The following is a 7,066-nucleotide window of genomic DNA, read 5'->3' on the forward strand; positions in this document are numbered from 1 at the left end:
GCCTGTAATCGAACCCACAAACCCAACGACTCATTGGAACACAGGAGTGATGGTTGCTGATAATGGGCCTCTGTACGCCTACGTAGATATTCCATGAAAATATCTGTTGTTTCCAGCTACAATAATAATTTACAACATTAAAAATGTCTACACTCTAGCTCTGATCAATTTTGTTATTTTAATGGACAAAAAAAGTGTTTTTCTTTCAAAAACAAGGACATTTCTAAGTGACGCCAAACTTTTGAACAGTAGTGTATATTGAAGTATCGTTGAAAGAAAACATTTTGGAGATTATGGGGAAATTATCAGATCAAATGTGAGAACACAACAGTTCACCTGATACAAGACTAAAGTTAGAAATGTATCAATGGCACAGACCCGATTTGTCCTACCGAAAAATGTATCAACCCCCTACAAAGGTCAATTTATTTTAATCCACATAATATTCAAGTCAACCTTACAATAGCTCATGATTTATATTATTCCAAAAGAAAGACACATATACAGTATTTGTTCATCAACATCTTTATGCTTTCAATTAATAAAATGATTAAAAAAAAGACTCATTCAAAATGCAGGTGTTTATTTCAACTACGTTTAAGTTGCACCCCCCCAGCTCCTCAATCACAGGTAAAACCTTGCTGCGATGATCAATGTATTTGTTCCATTGTCAGTTTCTCAAACCAAAGCATCTTGATGGCCTTCACCAGATCATCTTTGCCTGTAGGCTTGGCAGAATTACAGATTGTTTTCAGTTGATGCCAAACAAGTTCAATCGAGTTTAAATCAGGAGACCTACATGTAGAGATATGCTGTAGGCGAGGTGAGACACTAGTGTTGAGTAATGTGCTTTTAAAAAGTGTTGTACTGTAGGTCTGTAGGTCTACTTACTCTGCTGGCATCTTGACAGAGTGTATGCCCTCATTTGCAATGCAAATCTGGTCAGCAGTGTGTTTTGGGAGTTGACACTCACTGTCAACTCCGTTTATTTTCAGCAAACTTAACATATTTGTATGAACATAAGATTCAACAACTGAGACATAAACTGAACAAGTTCCACAGACATGTGGAATAATGTGTCACTGAACAAGGGGGGGGGGGGGGTTCAACATCAAAAGTAACAGTCAATGCAGCAGGTGGCCACACCTGATACTAAGTACTGCAGTGCATCTCCTCATGGACTGCATCAGATTTGCCAGTTCTTGCTGTGAGATGTTACCCCACTCTTCCACCAAGGCACATGCAAGTTCCCGGACATTTCTGGGAGGGAATGGCCATAGCCCTCACCCACCGATCCCAGATGTGCTCAATGGGATTGAGATCCGGGCTCTTTGCTGGCCATGGCAGAACACTGACATTCCTGTCTTGCAGGAAATCACTCACAGAACGAGCAGTATGGCTGGTGGCATTGTCATGCTGGAGGGTCATGTCAGGATGAGCCTGCAGGAAGGGTACCACATGAGGGAGGAGGATGTCTTCCCTGTAACGGACAGCGTTGCAATTGCCTGCAATGACAACAAGCTCAGTCCGATGAAGCTGTGACACACCGCCCCAGACGATGACGGAACCTCCACCTCCAAACCGAAACAGATTACTCCGAGTACAGGCCTCGGAGTAACGCTCAGTCCTTCGACGATAACCCTCGATGAGACAAAACCGTGACTCTTCAGTGAAGAGCACTTTTTGCCAGTCCTGTCTGGTCCAGTGACAGAGGGTTTGTGCCCATAGGCGACATTGTTGCTGGTGATGTCTGATGAGGACCTGCCTTACAACAGGCCTACAAGTCCAATCTCTCTCAGCCTATTGCGGACAGTCTGAGCACTGGTGGGGGGGATTGTGCATCCCTGGTGTAACTCTGGCAGTTGTTGTTGCCATCCTGTACCTGTCCCACAGGTGTGATGTTCGGATGTACCGATCCTGTGCAGGTGTTGTTACACGTGGTCTGCCACTACGAGGATGATCAGCTGTCCGTCCTGTCTCCCTGTAGTGCTGTCTTAGGCGTCTCACGGTACGGACATTGCAATTTATTGCCCTGGCCACATCTGCAGTCCTCATGCCTCCTTGCAGCATGCATAAGGCACGTTCGTTCACGCAGATGAGCAGGGACCCTGGGCATCTTTCTTTTGTTGTTTTTCAGTCAGTAAAAGACCTCTTTAGTGTCCTAAGTTTTCATAACTGTGACCTTAATTGCCTACCGTCTGTAAGCGGTTACGGTCTTAAAAACCTTTCCACAGGTTCATAAATTGTTTATGGTTCATTGAACAAGCATGGGAAATATCCCTTTACAATGAAGATCAGTGAAGGTATTTGGATTTTACGAATGATCTTTGAAATACAGGGACGTTTCTTTTTTTGCTGAGTTTAGCTACAGTATGTGCTACAGCATAATCAAAGTGATGACAATGGGAAGTGTGCTGTATACTTATGGCCTATTGTAACCTTGAGTCACAACTTTCCAGTACTCCTCACCCCACTCTAAACTCTGCCCTTAAAATAATTACCATTAAAAATGCCTGTTTATCTCAATGTTTTCATTGAGACCAAAGAGAACAGACTGTGTCCACTCAGCTGGCTTGCTGAAAACTATGGCGCTACCGGTACATGTTGAAGAGGGTGAGGGATGACAGACACACCTGTGAGCTCTGGAACTCCGTCTTCGACAGGCAGAGGCAACATACTTGGCAGGTTGGTCAGGTCGTCGGTTCACCATGACATTTCCATTCCTCTTCTGACAACAAAACTTGATGAACTGCTCACCATAAGTGATACCACGAGTGGACACAGAACACATACTGGGATGGATCCCGAGGCAAATTTGGCTTACCAGTGAACCTCAGAGTATTCATCATGAACTGTGTTTCCGAAGTTTGTCCATGAGTGATGCAACCCGAAAAATTATTTGAGACAGAGTTAATGAGTACTTGAGGTCACCGAGAAAGTCTGGACATTTATTTTATTTAACTAGGTAAGTCAGTTAAGAACAAATTGATGGCCAAAACAACCAAACCATCCCCTAACCCAGATGACACTGGTCCAATTGTGCGATGCCCTATGGGCCTACCGATCATGGCCGGTTGTGATACAGCCCAGGATCGAACCAGGTTCTGTAGTGCCACCACTAGGCACATTGATAAGGGAAAGCAGGCTAAGGAATTAAGCATACAGTATATAGGCTACAGTAAACATTTCATTGTCCTGTTGGTTTTAGCCTCACTGCACAGTAGCCCATAAACATAATTTTTATTTAAAAAAAACTTTCAAAATGCATATCTAATTCAATAATATATTTCTACCACTATCAATGCTATTATTTTTAGAAAACAGTTCTCGACTGACAGTAGTGATGGACATTGGTCACAGATCACGCATTGATGAGCCATTAAATTGGACGATAGCCAGCCGAAATCCTCATTATAGCAAATGGGTGATCGAAACTCATTTGTATCTCGCCACCCAAACAAACCCCTACAAATATGCCAATTTATTATAATCCACATAATTCACCCTACAAAAAAAATCCCAACATTTCTGGCTGAAAGTACATTTGAAGTCCTGCTTAGCCATTTATAGAATAATTAGCATTATTTTAATTTCTCAACTGGTAATTTAAGCGTGCCTCACATTCACCATTCAAGTGCAGGCAACAGGCTATCAAAGCATGAAACATGCTTCAAAGCATCAAACATGTTTTCAAACACTTGTATTTCACAAGTGTAGCAGGTCTGCAAACAACGTTTCCCACTCCGAGAATGATAAATGACCTGATATTCATACATTCATTCAAAACATTGGAATACAAAAGAAGCCAGCCACTCATGATGGGCTAACAGGACAGAAGACTCCGGCAAAGTAGATGTCTATTTTTAGGGACTTGAAATGTATTAATGGATGTTTGCCTATTAAATGATACTGACATTAAGGAGATCAAGAAGGAGTAAGCTCTGCCTGCTTATTAAAGTATCATCTAGCAGTTGACATGCATCTTCCAAACAGTGGCTGACGAGCAAACGTCTCGGCGACATCTTGCCAATGTGCAAACGCTCTCCATACGGCCCGGCCAGATGTATGTGTGCTGTAATGATGGAATGATAGATATTGGCCTAAAGGATGACTTCAATATATAAGTTGAGAGCTACAGTAAACAGGACTCTTTGTCCTACAGCCCTTACATGTCATTTCAATAAAAACCAATAATTTACCAAATATTTGTATTTTAGGACTCTAGCAGTATGCTTACATTAAGATAAATATCATAAAAAAGACAAAAACTTACTGAACATTTCATCCTTAAAAACCCATGGGGGTCTGATGTGCGGTATGCATATTAACAGTAGAATAGCTGGGACTCAACAAGTAGCCTACCAATATCTGCCAATCTAATGCATTTATACAAAAATCACAAATAAATCCATTAATATTGTGTTTAGGAAGGTCATAGAAAAACATGATACTAAGACAAAATAATAGAATAGCATGTTTTAAGATACATTTCTCTGTGCTATCGTAGCTGAGGCTATGGTTGCTTCATATATATAAATTTGTTTGTCGCACTGCTTTTCCTTATCTTGGCCAGGTTGCAGTTGTACATGAGAACTTGTTCTCAACTGGCATACCTGGTTAAATAAAGGTGAAATAAAATTATTCTTTATTAACTTAAGCTATTTCAGGTATAGCAACTAAAACGTCTGGCCTGCATGAACCGCTGTAGGATTATTTGGGAAAGTAAGCAAGCGCCAACAAGCTTCATAAAGTCCCCTTCAAAGGCATCTTCTGGTGGATTCAACGACCATTAACAGCATTGAGGCTGACAATGGCTGACAGTAAAATACTATGACGTCATGCACTAACATGCTGTACCATACCGCAGCAACTTTTATGAGGAACCACTGTACATTTCAAAAGTGCTGAACAAATAGTTATATTGACGATGTCCGTCTTAACAGTCATTGTCTTAATCGAAATGAATGGATTGCCTCTCCCACCGGTTCCCTTATGCCATAGTTTGTACATCTCAATTGTCAGTAGAAACCACATTTGTTTAAGCAAGTCAGTCATATCAGCTACGTTTTTTTTAAAGGCAGTAAATGAAACTGAATTAACAGTTTTGGTGCCACACAATGCTGTTTTGCTGACGTCACTGCTACACCTGGCTAAGGATTCACTCCATGGTGCTGAAAAGAAAGATCTGCTGTTGGGACAGCTTTATGTAGGCCCTAACAGTTTGTGGGCACCGTTTGTCACTGTTATAGTGCAATTAAGTCTAATGTTATTAGTCAAATACACATTTTTAGCAGATGTTATTGCTGGTGTAGTGAAATGCTTGTGTTCCTAGTTCCAGCAGTGCAGTAGTATCTTACAAATCAAAGTGTGTCACGTGTGCCGAATACAACCTTACAGGGAAATGCTTACTTACAGGCTCTAACCAATAGTGCAAAAAAAGGTATTAGGTGAACAATAAGTAAAGAAATAAAACAGTAAAAAGACAGGCTATATAGAGTAGCGAGGCTACATACAGACACCGGTTAGTCAGGCTGATTGAGGTAGTATGTACATGTAGATATGGTTAAAGTGACTATGCATATATGATGAACAGTAGAAGTAGCATAAGAGAGGGGTTGGCAGGTGGTGGGACACAATGCAGCCTGGTTAGCCAATGTGCGGGAGAACTGATTGGTTGGCCCAATTGAGGTAGTATGTACATGAATGTATAGTTAAAAAGGTACTCTGCATATATGGTAAACAGAGTTACACTGGCGTAAAAAGAGGGGGGGGGCAATGCAAATAGTCCGGGTAGCCATTTGATTACCTGTTCAGGAGTCTTATGGCTTAGGGGTAAAAACTGTCGAGAAGCCTTTTTGTCCTAGACTTGGCACTCCGGTACCTCTTGCCATGCGGATTAGAGAGAACAGTCGAAAGCTGGGGTCTTTGACAATTTTTAAGGCCTTCCTCTGACACCGCCTGGTGTAGAGGTCCTGGATGGCATGCAGCTTAGCCCCAGTGATGTACTGGGCCGTACGCACAACCCTTTGTAGTGCCTTGCGGTCAGAGGCCGAGCAATTGCGAGTGATGCATCCTGTCAGGATGCTCTCAATGTTGATGGCTTGTTGATGATGGCTATTTTACAGTCTGATGGCCTTGAGATAAGTAGATCAATTAATGTATTGTTTCGTGTTGTGGGTTGGCTGGCATGCTTTTTTGTTTGCCAGATGCTAAAATGCACACGGATACCTTGTAATCGCGGAAGACAAATGGCAAACCAGTCATATGTAAGTAAACTGAAGCATATGAACATAACATTCCCACAGTAAAGTTTATGAAATGCTGTGCCATTATGCAACATTTACATTCTAGGGCATTTTAACTTGCAGGGGTGGGCACTCTCGAATGTCTTATTTATAGGCTACGACTATGTACTGTGGTCATACGGTGAAGTAAACGCCGTTAAACTGAAACCTCGTCGTGTAATTTTTGTTAACAATAACACATATTCAACTGACAATTTACTGTATTAACATTATATTTAATTACATTGTTTCATTTACCTTAATTTGCTTCCTCTGTAAACGCCGTCACGGCCAGGTGTTTGTTGCTGAGGATCATTAGTAACAGTTGATATAGAATAAAATACATATAGGCTAATTAAATGGTTAAGGAGTGGAGAGCAAACCAAGCAGTAACAGTTTATAAGGCAAAGCATGGCGCAATACTGCCATTGTACACTATTCTCCCCATTATAAATATATGTACACCAATCTCCAACATAACCATGGATGAATGAACTGAATGTGGTCATTTTCAGAATGAATCAAACCACTTCTTTCATGCATAAAGGCTCTCCAAACCGGTTTATGATTCATAAATACTTTCCTAACACTAAATAATCTACAAGATCAGAGTATTTTGAAATCTACCAATTAGTGCTGGAAGAGACAAATCTGCATATAATCAAATGGCTCTCTTTCATTGACCCCTAATATTCTGAACCCGTTCTCGCTATATATTCTATTGAGTCTGTGGACAAAATTCTAACAAAAATAAATAAAAGTACACCGTATTTAAAGGGAAG

The sequence above is a fragment of the Oncorhynchus masou genome, chromosome 2 (assembly GCF_036934945.1).
Source record: "Oncorhynchus masou masou isolate Uvic2021 chromosome 2, UVic_Omas_1.1, whole genome shotgun sequence".
NCBI lineage: Eukaryota > Metazoa > Chordata > Actinopteri > Salmoniformes > Salmonidae > Oncorhynchus > Oncorhynchus masou.